Source organism: Nansenia antarctica (assembly GCF_963989245.1).
Source record: "Nansenia antarctica genome assembly, chromosome: 1".
Taxonomy (NCBI): domain Eukaryota; kingdom Metazoa; phylum Chordata; class Actinopteri; order Argentiniformes; family Microstomatidae; genus Nansenia; species Nansenia antarctica.
In genome coordinates, this window is record NC_137674.1 from 61,929,853 (window position 1) to 61,942,352 (window position 12,500).

At 42.8% G+C, this 12,500-nt stretch overlaps 1 protein-coding gene across 1 annotated transcript in view; it reads left to right on the forward strand.

The window, feature by feature from the left end:
- The first annotated feature begins 2,313 nt into the window (after positions 1-2,313).
- fam49a (family with sequence similarity 49 member A) overlaps positions 2,314-12,500 on the forward strand; it is a 29,477-nt gene continuing 19,290 nt past the window's right edge. Inside the window, exon 1 of the mRNA XM_080549907.1 lies at positions 2,314-2,356. The gene's annotated coding sequence lies outside the window, so the exon portion shown is untranslated. The remainder of the gene's footprint in view (positions 2,357-12,500) is intronic.

Sequence of the window (12,500 nt, forward strand, 5' to 3'; positions counted from 1 at the left end):
CAATCTCGTACACATTCAAGGCTATTGCAATGAAACATCTCCAAACACCTCTATTATGCTTGTTATTCAAATTAGATATCATTGATTTTGACTACAAAACCAAAACCAAAATCTCTCTGCCCACACGCTTCAAGATGTGTATAATGGATTGTTTCCCTCCTGAAACCTCTCCATCTCCTCTACCCTCCTGTACAGTTTATCTACTGTAAAAAATAAATAAATGAATTGTTCCAGCATTCTTCCAGCTTCTAGCATTATGACTGGCAATGGCCCCTGGCCCGAGCATAGATTTTTTTTCTTGTTATGACTGATGGATAGATGATTCACTTACTCAGACAAATGTATTTGTTGTAAGTCGCTTTGGATAAAGGCGTCTGCTAAATGCCAAAAATGTAAATGTAAATTGTTTATGGAACTGAGGAATGATTCTCTCAATAGCCTCCAGTCAGTATGGAGTTGCTGCCCTCTGATGGTGTGTCTTTTCATACAGTGCACTTGTAGATCCCCTGTAGGTAATAACTGAACAACTGACCAATAATGAATCTAAGCTAGTAATGAACAAATATAAGAATATCATGATGTATTATAACGTATATCTGAAGTGATTTGCCTTGGGTTACTGTATACCATAATTTCAGTGTCATTGTTTCAGGGTTGAAAATCACTTTAACAGTAAGACAGTTGATCAATTTCAGTTCAAACAGTCAATAAAATAGTATGACAATTCTGATACTTATTTTGAACAGTGAATACATTCTATAAACCAGTATTTGCTAAAACAGAGCCCTAAGTTAGTTACAGTTGATGTTACCTTTATTGACCACAAGGTGTCACTTGTAATACACTTGCACAACTTCAAATTCATGCAGATTTTACCTGAAAAACGGTTAGAACTACATTTCTCTTAGTGGAACCAAGATACATTACTTTTCGAGTTTAGTCTCTATAGACTACCCATGGTTGTGTACTATTAAATCCTTGATACGGTATGCTCCCCTGATACCTCTCTCTATTACATGGAGCACCATCATCATCCTGACACTAGAACATCTACTCTAATGGTATCAGCTTCAAAGCTCCAACATATCTCCTAATGTTTTACAATGTGTTAATCGGCTTTGACAGGCTATGTTAAGTGTATGGCCTTGACATTAAAAGCTGTTCATGCCAATGGTCAAGTCTATCTAGGACAGACACGGTTGCTTTGCAACACTAGGACCATGCTATACCTACAGTCAGAGATGGGCAAAGATACATCAATAGGTATCATGGTACAAAATACAAAGTTCCCTGAATACCAATGTATGAAAGTTGGTATTTTTAAATTTAAATATACAGAAAAACACATTTGCAAGACAGGCACCCGAGCAGATTTTTTGGGGGATCAGGCCAGATATATGTAACAGAAATACTGCCTATCTCTGCCTACAGTGAGTATGTTCCTTCAAGCGCATCAATCAATCTTTATAATGCTGTGTTGATGGACCTGACATTATCCAAAGGACTTGCTTCACTGAGGTGGATTCCAATTTGCATGAGGTATCTAAATACTTTTGAGTGGATGGCTGTGGTGCAGTAGGCTATAAATAAACGTTTATATGGCGCCAGATTCACATGTAAGCTACATCTGACACCTGAGATAGGGATGCAAGGAGAAGGGTAGGGTTAAGGCTAGGGTCAGGGTGTGGGCTAGGGTTAAGATTAGGTTAGGGAAAGGGTAATTGTTAGGGTTAAGGCTAGAGGCCTATGGTTTGGGTTAAGGTTAGGGTAAATTAGGGTTAGGGCTGGGGTTAGGGTTAGGGCTAAGATAATGCAACTAAGGTTGATTGAATACAGATTGATGAAAACACCTGTATCAACAACTTGCTATTTTGAGTCACAGTTGTCATCAGACAAGGACAGCAGCAACAGTCTGAAACTCTGGTTAAATCCAAAAGCCATATATTTCTAACAACGTAGGCTAGATAAGTTATTATCGAGCGGTTCAAAACTAGGGGGAAAAAACATACCTCGCCCAAAATAGTCAAATTCTCTATCATGTAAATTCAGTGTGACCACTATTTTTCATTATGGGCCAAAGTCAGGAGCGAGAGACACGCCCAGATAAGATAAGTAACCTAACCATTGGACAGAATCCGTGTTTTATTGGTCCATTTCGCATGTTAACCAATTATAATGTTGCATGGGCGGGACTTTGACACGAGATTATAGTGATTTTTTTGATGGCGTTGAAGGGAGGGGTACACAGGAGAAGAGCGTTGTTGTTGTACCGCTGAAGGACGGGTTGGAAGTGGCGCTATCGGGGTGCAGAGACGTTGGATCTCCCATTCAAAATACAGTGTGAAGGAAAATACCGGTATGTACAATTAATATGAACACTTTTGTAACGGTTTTAAGGCTAATGAACATGTACAGTATACTAGTGAACTGGTAGCCGAGATGAACTACACAAAATCAGCCCAATGTGTCAAGCTTGTTCATTCTGCTAAGAAGCCGCAGGAAGTGTGCAACTAAGCTACGAGAGCACTCGTGTCTGCCCAAATGTCAAGCTTTAGCCATTTCCATTTGTTTAAATCAATACCTCTCATTTCGATGTGTCTAAATTGTTTATAAGATTCGTATATGGACTTGATAGAAACTTCCAAATAGAGAGTTCTTCTCGGCAATGTTGGTTTTCTGACATACTTAGTAGGCTTGACACTGGAGACTATGCTAGCTGCCAAGCTAATTTGCTAGTGAATGCTAGCTGGCTGGTTCTAAAAAAAAAAACCGACACCTGATAAAACATTATTACATAGGAAAATGATGCTACCTATAAGTTCGTTTTCTGTTATTTGTCTTGCAATCATAATATGTAATCTCTTCTTTGCAAACGTCACCAAGCCCGCAGGACACACATGCAGACAGACATTCAGGTGGCTGCCTGGGGAGCAGAATAAAAAGGGTTGCTTTATTTCTCATCATGGTCTGGTATTAAACCTGCCAACCCGACAAGAAAGTCTCATATTTTTCTGGGCTAAGGTTTGCTGTTGCCAATATCAGACCGCAACAGCTGTTCCTCTCCTGACATATTCTGCCAATGAATGACTCCGTTTCCCCCCTGGGAAAGACATTGGACGACTTCAGAGCAGAGAAGCCCATCAGATCCAGCACGCACAGACACTCATGGAGAGATGAGAGCAAGCCAGCAAAGTAGAGGAGAGGGACCCACATTTCAGTAGAAGTGGAAGCATTAGGCTACTGGACCACTGAAAGATTTTTTTTGTTTGTTAGGTTGGACACACAATCAGCTATCCCATTGCCACTAGTTGGCTACAAGATTCCATGATTTATTGTTGTTCCTGATCCATTGTGAAATGCTGCCCTGTTGTCAGACATACAGCGACAGCTGCACTTCTCAACACAGTCCTGTGTGTGTGTGTGTGTGTGTGTGTGTGTGTGTGTGTCTGTGTGTGTCTGTGTGTGTGTGGAAAGGGGATCTTATTGCAGCATTTCTTCAGTGCTGTCTCTGTTGTGGGAGGCAGTTGGATTCTGTGAAAACGGGGCACTGCACCTGGGATGGTTGGTTGAATTGCAACCTCTCTCCATCTTCATGGGCAGTGTTTTTCAAGAGCGTTGATCTCTTTCAGCCTAATACAGACATACTATGATAGTGGTTGACAACGTGTTAGGTCAGGAGACTATGAAAGAAGATGCCCATATTAAGGTGTTTAATCTGTTGGTACACCACATGTGACCACTTAACAGGCCTATGCCTATTGTTTTTGCCCAAAACGAGAGTTATCACCTAAACAGTCACTGTGGTTAGAATGGTAAGTAGCCTAGTAACTTGCTCAATGTTGGCCTAGTCTATAACTGGCTGCCATACCTTTTCTTCAGTTTGTGGAGCTGTACATAGGTCTAGTACGGTCGGTGACTAATCAATTATGATAGGTTTTCATTAGGACTTTGTAAGACATAGGTAGATATCCTGCTGATTTATGTCGAGCAATTGGCTAGCCTGTACGAAAGAACAGAACAGTGGAAGAGACATTGAACTAAACAAATGGCCCTTGGCAGTGTATGGTATTGTGTGCCCCAACTGGCAGAGGACGAGTGAGTGTGAAATCGTGGTTAATCCATAGAGGTATTTTTTTTTTCGGCTCATTTTTGCACATCTGTGAGAGAGAAACAGGATGCGCTCGCCTGGCTCACTACTCTCAGAATTGCTCAGAACCAACCTGAGGTTTGCTTTTAATGTGGTTTTTAGTGCAGTCGCAGTGCAACTTTCATCAGCAGCAGCAAACACAATCTCAATATATTGTTTAGTATCAGGCAATGCATAGAGCAGGATACTCTATGGGCCGGTTTCAGAGACAAGGCTTAAGCCTAGTCCTGGACTAAACACTTTCAATGTAAAATCTCCATTGAAAATGTTTTTTAGTCTAGGATTAGGCTTAAGCCTTGTCTGTGAAACCGGCCCATTATCTTCTACTGTATAGCTTATGTTTGGATGTTGTAGGGCTTTCCTGCAACAGAGAATACATTTACGCCTGCTTGTGGAAGTGATTTTGGTCCAACTCCTAAGCTTTTTTTGTAGGCCTAATATCCCACAGGATTTCCTCCATAACTGTACAGTCAGACTAATATGTGATTTGGTATTAGCTGACTAAGTAATTGCTCTGAGCTTTCACATGAGATGAAGCCTTGTTTTGCCCTTGTGACAGGTGTTTCACCTATTGACATGGTTGTACCTGACATGGTGTGTTTGTTTTATAAGTTCCCTCTCTCGTCTTATGTTAGACTAGCTCTCCGGTAATGTTATTAAACAGAGCTGTGTAAATTCCTTGAATGCTTCACTGAAGTTTAGTTAAGAAGTTTACACCGCGTCAGTCTGTCCTCAGATGGCCCTTACAGCTTAACCTATCACTGAGTTTACCATAGTGTTGCGTTGCTGAATCAGCCAAACGACCATCTGGAGGGGCTTCAGTCAGCAGCGACCTGATCCTCAGAGCTCAGCAATGAGCAGCTTGGGTTATCTGGATGAGCGGAGAGCAAATTGCTTTATTAGTATGCTAAACTAGCCGCGAGTGGCTACCGTCTTCGGTCTCACTATTGGCTAATGTGAAATAAGTTGAGGATAGGCTGAGGCCTGTGATGATAATGCCTTTATTTGTACTGTGGTTTTCTAAATAAGGTTGGTCTAATAGTAGTGCCTTTAGCCCTGAAGTCGACCTACTATTAGGCTATACGTCAGTCATTTTTCAGATATTTTGTTTGTGTTCCATGTTGGCATTCCAGGATCCTTTTTTGCTTTGTTCCACTTCGTTTTTCTTTTTCTTTCTCAGGAAATGAGTTATTTGTGTATGGCTGGCCTGGCCACTGCTGTGCTCTGAAACGCTATGCAAATCATCTGGCAGTTTAGACTTCCTGTTCCTGTTTCGCCCAACCAACCTGGCTGAGAACAAGTGTTTGAACTTCTCTCTCAGACCTACTCTCTTCCTCCTCGCGTTTCACTTTTCTCTCATTCATTTCCTGTCGATAGGAGACAGACAGACAGACAGACAGACAGACAATGCTGAATGCCCCGTACTCTAGAGAAACATGTCACAGTCGCTGTAGTCGTGGAAGGGATATATAGGCCTATGCCTTGGCCATGTGAAATTAGAAAGAAAACCCACAATAGTTGCCTATTTCAAATCAAGCCACGGCCCTGGGCCCATTGGATCAGTAGCCTTGGTTGTTGAATTTGGAGATGAGTGAGGCATCGTGTACTGAACAGGCACTCACCCATATCGATTGATTTGGAGAGTTTTGGGAAACACAAAATATTCGGTTGTTCCTTATTTCAAAAGATTCGTCTGCCCCCCCCCCCATCATTCCACCTGTCATGCATTCAGTTGTCAGTCTAGTGCCCTAGTATTTCTTGAGGCGGGGTGGTCAATCATTGGTATTGCCCTAGTTCAGTCAGTAGACTTGCAGAGTTAGCCTAGCTAATGATAATGCCTGTTTTTTCTTGTTCTCCAGCTGGCATATGAGCTTGACTGTAACCTTGGCCCCTAGCGGCCTGGCTGTTCTCAGCTCCGCAGCATGCTCATTGATTTCAGCAGCTGCTGGAAATACAGGAGATTTATGGTGTTTTTGTCCATGGTAACAGTCTGTGAAAGCACTGGGAACATCAGACATAAAAGTGCAGGACACGCTTTTGTGAGCAGTGTGGCGTGGTGTAATAACCAAGAAGCCCCAAAAAATACAAAGGCAAGGTCAAGAGTGTTTAGATAATCGGATTGAGAGTGTGTGCCTCTTCAACAGCAGGGTTAAGTGTTCCTCAAACTCCTCGGCCCTATCTCTCCATTTAGAACCAATATTGTCATAACAACGCTTTTTTTAAAGGTTTTGTTATTTGACACTCTCTCTCTTTTGCTGATTTCATGAGTTGTGATTTTCATGTAATCTCCCTTTTTTTATGTAATCTGATCAGCAGCTGACCATATTTCCAAGTAGTTCCAGTGACGCTTGCAGTAACTAGCACTTAGAACCTGGCCCTGGCCTGCCAGCTGCAGTGCAAAGGTGAGGAATTTAGGGCGATGTTAAGCAGGAAGTAATGAAGTGGGGCCAGATATGTTTGAAAGCCAGATCTGGAGGTCTGTCAAGATGGCAGGTTTGAAACCTCGAACGAACACCACTCCTCACTTACCGGTTGTCTGGGGATCATCAGAGGGCAAGAAGGACAGTTGGTTTAAGGCCGAGATCATATATATATATATATATTAGCAGATCTGGCGTGAACTTGATTGAACTGGATGGGAAATATGGTAGAAATAGGAGGACTGGCTCATTGTAACCTCCGTCAGCCTCCACTATGGCTCTTGTTTAGGCCATGTTTCATTCAGACAGCTCCTCGATTGTTTTATTTTTTATTTTTTAAATAACGTTGGATAAAAGTGTCTGCTTGTGATAAATGGCCCTAGTATTATTAAATGACCATGGCTTTAAGGCATTAGGGTTGAGCATTAAGCAGGCAGTATCCACAGCTTAGATCCCCCAGACCACTCTCATACCAAAAAACTAATGTTAACGTTGCATTTCTTTACTCACATGTTGTTGGGCCTGGTTGGCTAAGCTTAGCTTGGTCTTCTCCACTCCAGAGAAGAGAGGCCTATACTCTCACACTCTGTGACACACACACACACACACACACACACACACACACACAGAAAGAGAGAGAGAGAGACATGGCTCCTTTGTATCTCAGTGCTTTTGACATGCAGAAATCACAGAACAGAAGTGCTATTCAGGAGCGTGGAGGGGAGACGTAGGAGGAATTCTACGCCTGGAGTCCCACGCGGTAATAACTGGTAGTAGAGGGCACTCCTTCCTGAATACCATGCCTTTCTCTCCCTGTGCCCTGACTGAAGCTGTCTTGTGTTTACCTCTCCCCTCCCTCCCCCCATTCAGCTCGCCACTGTGTGTGTGTGTGTGTGTGTGTGTGTGTGTGTGTGTGTGTGTGTGTGTGTGTGTGTGTGCTTTAATTTACAATCTCTGGTTTGGTAAACAAAAAAAGCCAAGGATCCCAAATTGAAAATGCTCCTTTGATGCCTCGCTGCCATGACCCTACTAACCTGTGTGTGTGTGTGTGTGTGTGTGTGTGTGTGTGTGTGTGTGTGTGTGTGTGTGTGTGTGTGTATGTGTGTGTGTGCGTGTGTGTGTGTGTGTGTGTGTGTGTGTATCTCTGTGTGTCTCTCTGTGTGTCTCTGTGTGTGTGTGTCTGTCTTCTCACTGTAGAAGCCAGATGTGTTGTGGGGGCCGCCAGGACATTTGTATGAGTCCAGTGTAAAGGCAGGCCAACCCCAGTTGGCTCAGGGTTCACAGTCCCAGCAGCTGAGCTTAGTGCCCCAGCCCTACCAAGGCGGGAGAGAGGGCGATATGGCATAGAGAGGAAGCAAGGCAGCCATTGTGGTGGTGGGCAGGTTCCCCTCCACCCAGCCCAACAACACCACCTCCCCCTCACCCCCCCTGCCTGTGCCCATATAAGGGCAAAACTCAGCCAGCCTCCCTGAAGCACAGCCGAGGCTCAGCTCAGCTCCCGGTCCGTCACATTTGCTCCCAGCCTGAGGGAGGAACAGCTCTCCTAACCCAATTTTAGGCCTGTTTTTCTCGCTAGTCAAAACACTGAGGTCTTAAAATATGCATATTTGGGACACTCATTGTTGTGATGTTGAAGGTAGTTGTAGTTGAGTAGCCCTTTTATTATGGTCTCTCTGTGTAGGGAAAGGTTTGTTGTAGGGCTGCAACAACGAATCGATGAAATCGATAAAAATCGATAATGAAATTCGTTGGCGACGAATTCCATTATCGATTCGTCGGGTCTTATTCCATAACAAACCTACTTCCTGTTGACGCACGCCACGCTGTCTTGCGGAGCCGGCGCGGCGGCTACATTCTCGTTTATCTAATAGATTCTCCCTCTTAATGACCTATTGTATTTTTAGCTTGCTATTCGCATTCTATGCCTTCAGCACCGGAGTATGCTCATAGTCACTTGTATTAGTAAGGAGATGCACTTGTGAGTTCTGGCGAAGCGTCAGCTAAATGACTGTAATGTAATGCGATAGCCAGTGAGTGTTTGCTCGCATTCATGAATTCAATATTGCATGACAAGTGTATTTAGCTAGCTGGCTAACGTCAGTGGTAGAGCAGAGGTGATAAGCTAAAGGCTAGCTAGTGGTAGCCTACCAAACTACCCGTGAGTTAGAGTGAGGCACTGACTGTCGCCTAGCCTATTGTATGGAGTGAGAGGACACATTGCATTGTTTTGGAGCATATCTGTTTTATAAAAACATTAGTGTCTTGTCTGTAGCCTATATTGCACTTTGGGTTACTGACCTTTACATTAAGCAAAGTTATTACCTAAAACAATGCATGTATTGAGCTAGAGTTCAATTACTTTATTGAAACAATCTACCGCCATAGTCCATGGCCTGTTGTTAAACCTATTTGATGTAGCAAAGCCTTTTTTATTTATATTATTTATTATTTTTTATTAATACTTATTCATTTTGCACATGTACTGTATATGTATAGGCCTGGCTGATTTAGAAAACATGAAATAAAATTTGCAAAAGAAATCTGTTTTTTTCATTTGTATCCGATTAATTGATTAATCGGAAAAATAATCGGCAGATTAATCGATTATCAAAATAAGTTAGTTGCAGCCCTAGTTTGTTGGTTACATTTACATTTTGGGCATTTAGCAGACGCCTTCATCCAAAGCGACTTACAACAACATTTGACTTTGAAGTAAATTAATCATCTATCCACCAGTCATAGCAAGAAAAAGGTTATCTATGCTCGCACCAGGGGCCCATTGGCAGTCGTAATGCTAGAAGAAATAAGATTTAGTTTTATTTGTGACAGGGTCTGGTGAAAGTCCCCCAAGGTCATTTTTCAGTTTTTTGAACACGTCCAAAAACAAAAAAGTTTGTTTACAAGCCATGTATCACTAACCCAGTAGCCTGTGGCGGCTGTGGCTCAGGAAGTAGAGCTGGCGTCTAATAATCGCAAGGTCGGCGGTTCGGCGGTTTGATCCCCGTCTGGCCACGTGTCTGTGTCCTTGGGCAAGACACTGAACCCCAAAAATGCTCCCAAGGAGCTTGCCGCCATTAGTGTGTGAATGTGGGTGTGAATGGGTGAATGAGAGGCCATTGTAAAGCGCTTTGGAATAAGGTGCTATAAGTGCAGTCTTAGCCTGAAGCAGGATGGGACGCGATACAGTGAGTCCAATTTACAAATTATAAGTATTTTGTGATCCTAAAACTGTTGTTTGTTACTGTATTGAGTATGTTCCTTATCACTTCAACTTTTGTAATATGAAAAAAAGGAAAATATATACGGTATTATGAATTATTATTAATTCTTTTTTTACCGTTTGTCTGTGATGTTATGTCAGTGATCTATTCAGGAGTGGACTGATATTCATCAACCATCAGTTTGGAGTGGGCATTGAGAGACTAGAGATCTGTGATCTTGACCTGTTTCTATGGGGGTGAGACTGTTCTTTGTTTTCTTAGGTCTAGGTGTTATGGCACGAAATCAAAGTCAGTGACACTTGCTTTGCTGTGACAGGTTGCAGTGAGCGTTCATTGATTGGTCACAGGTAACATTCCCCTCTGATGTTGTACTGTAGGCATGTAAACCAAGGCCAGATGTTGCTTGAGTCCCTACATGCAGTCAAGATTGACCACGGCTTTTGGTTATTGTTCTGTAATTACCAAGCTAAGGTAAACCCACAACATTCTACCCTAATGTTGGGTGTTGTTTGGCTCGGGAGTTGTTTGGCTTTTTGACAATCATAGAATGGCTGGAATTTGACTGACTTCGAAAGTATTTGGTACAGTCCACATATATATATAAAAAACACTACCACAATTTTATGTGGTGGTTGTCCAAAGACGAGAGATTACGGATTGGAGTCATGCCTGATCTTTCAAATCAGACCCTGAGCCAGGTAAGCAGGCTGTTTTGGAAGTAGTAAGGCCTTGCCTAGATATGCTATTATAAGGCCTAGCCTCAGGTTGTTACCTCGTATTCATGGCTTTTACATTTGATGACTCAGATTAAAGGATTTCTTTTAAATCCCCAACATGTTGTCATTGTACGCTACTTCCAGTTCTCTAGTATTATGGGAATGTACATGGTTTCAGGGGAATTCAGCCAGGGGAATTCACTCTATGCACATGTTCTGTCATCTGAATACCCCCCCCCCCCCCCTTCCTGACCTCCTGCTCTTTGATGAATCTACTGGTCAGGTCTCAGGTCCCCAGACAGAAGCAATCGATAGCAAGATACCAAGTCTGCCTTGCTGATTCATGGAATCATCATAAGTTCATGATTACTGTGTCTGATACTGTAGAGGTTCCAGACTAAGTTTAGAAACTGACCTCTGAATATGATTAGTTGGACAGCAGAAGCGATTTCATTTTCCGTCAAGCATTTGATCTGGTTATTCTTTAGAAGTTAGACCAGAGGAGAAAACTGATGGCTAAATGTGTGGCTTTTTTTAAGACAGAGAGAGAGGGGCACAGAGAGACACACACACACACACACACACACACACACACACACACACACACACACAAACAGTGTGTAGAGACAGACAGGAAATTAATGTTTCCCTTCTCAGTGTGTTTCTTTGGCAAGCTTTTGTTTATAAATCTTTTTTTCACGTTTAGAGCAGTGCTGCGGAGTAGACTGAAATAGTTAGGTTACCTGGGTGAGGGAGAGGGAACTCTCAACTAAACCTATCCCACGCATTCAGGTCAGGTTCAGCTGGCTAGAATTCTGCAGAGAGAGAGAGAGAGAGAAAATGGACCATTTCCTGCTCTTTCTTTTCTTTTATTGATCAAATTCAGGCTGCTGGGTCTTCTCAGGGCGTTGGGTAACACAGTTCTGTGTGGCCTAGTTTCTACCCTCAAATGTTGGACCAATTATGACATCAGTTTGCCAAATATGGCGAGTGATGTGATTCGTGTGAGTCGTTATTTTGTGACCTGATGCAATATCCACAAATGGAACAACACACTGTGTTGGTTAGCACATCGGGAAGGTCTAGGCCTAGTCTCCGGCAGCCCTAAATGTTCTCGCACCTCCTTTGGCGATCTGGAGAATTAGGATTAGCCAATCTTGTTTGGATTGAACTGGACGGAACGGCGATGGGAGAATGTGCTCGCAATTTAATTGAATGTAACATTCCAAGAACCCTCCCCCCACATGCCTGTAGAATGGTTGCTTGTTGTGAGCGATGTCTTTTACGACCGTGTAGGACTGTTTTGCAGAGTTGCCTATGCTAGCTTGCAACATCAAAGTAAATGGAAGAAAACCTGTGGAGCTCCTCTCAAGCAAGGTCAAGATATTTGTTTGGTTTGACATGTTGCGAGGCATCACTCATTTCAAACAGGTTTCCACCCCTTTGTAGCTGCTTTCTGCAAAGGATTTCCCTAAGCTTTCTGAACCTGGTCTCAGCAAGGTTAAGCCCAATTTATACTTCTGCGTCGAATTTACGTGCGACTACGCCGTAGCCTACGCCGTAGCCTATGCAAGGACTCTCCCAATTTATAGTTCTGCGTTGGTCGGTCTGCGTCGCGTTGGTCGGTGTACTCATAGCGGCATAATAGCGATTTTTTTGTTATGCTTGTTGTTAAGAAAATGTCTATAATGCATTGAAATGACATTAAACTAAGATAATAAGATGGTTATCATAATTTTTCAAATCTTTATTAATAAGTAATTACAGAAAAAGTAAATGACATTTCTGTCATGGCTTCCGCATTTAGGCCTACGAGAGAGTCGGAATCATGTCGGAATCATGTGCTACCAAGCGGACCAATCACAGTTCTTACGGTCTGCGTAGGTGTGCCGCGTAGTTACATTTTCGGAGAGGTGCGCGTGAGCCTACGGCGTAAGCTCCGGGCCTACGGCGTAGATTTTATGCAGAAGTATAAATTGGGCTTTAGTCTACCAAT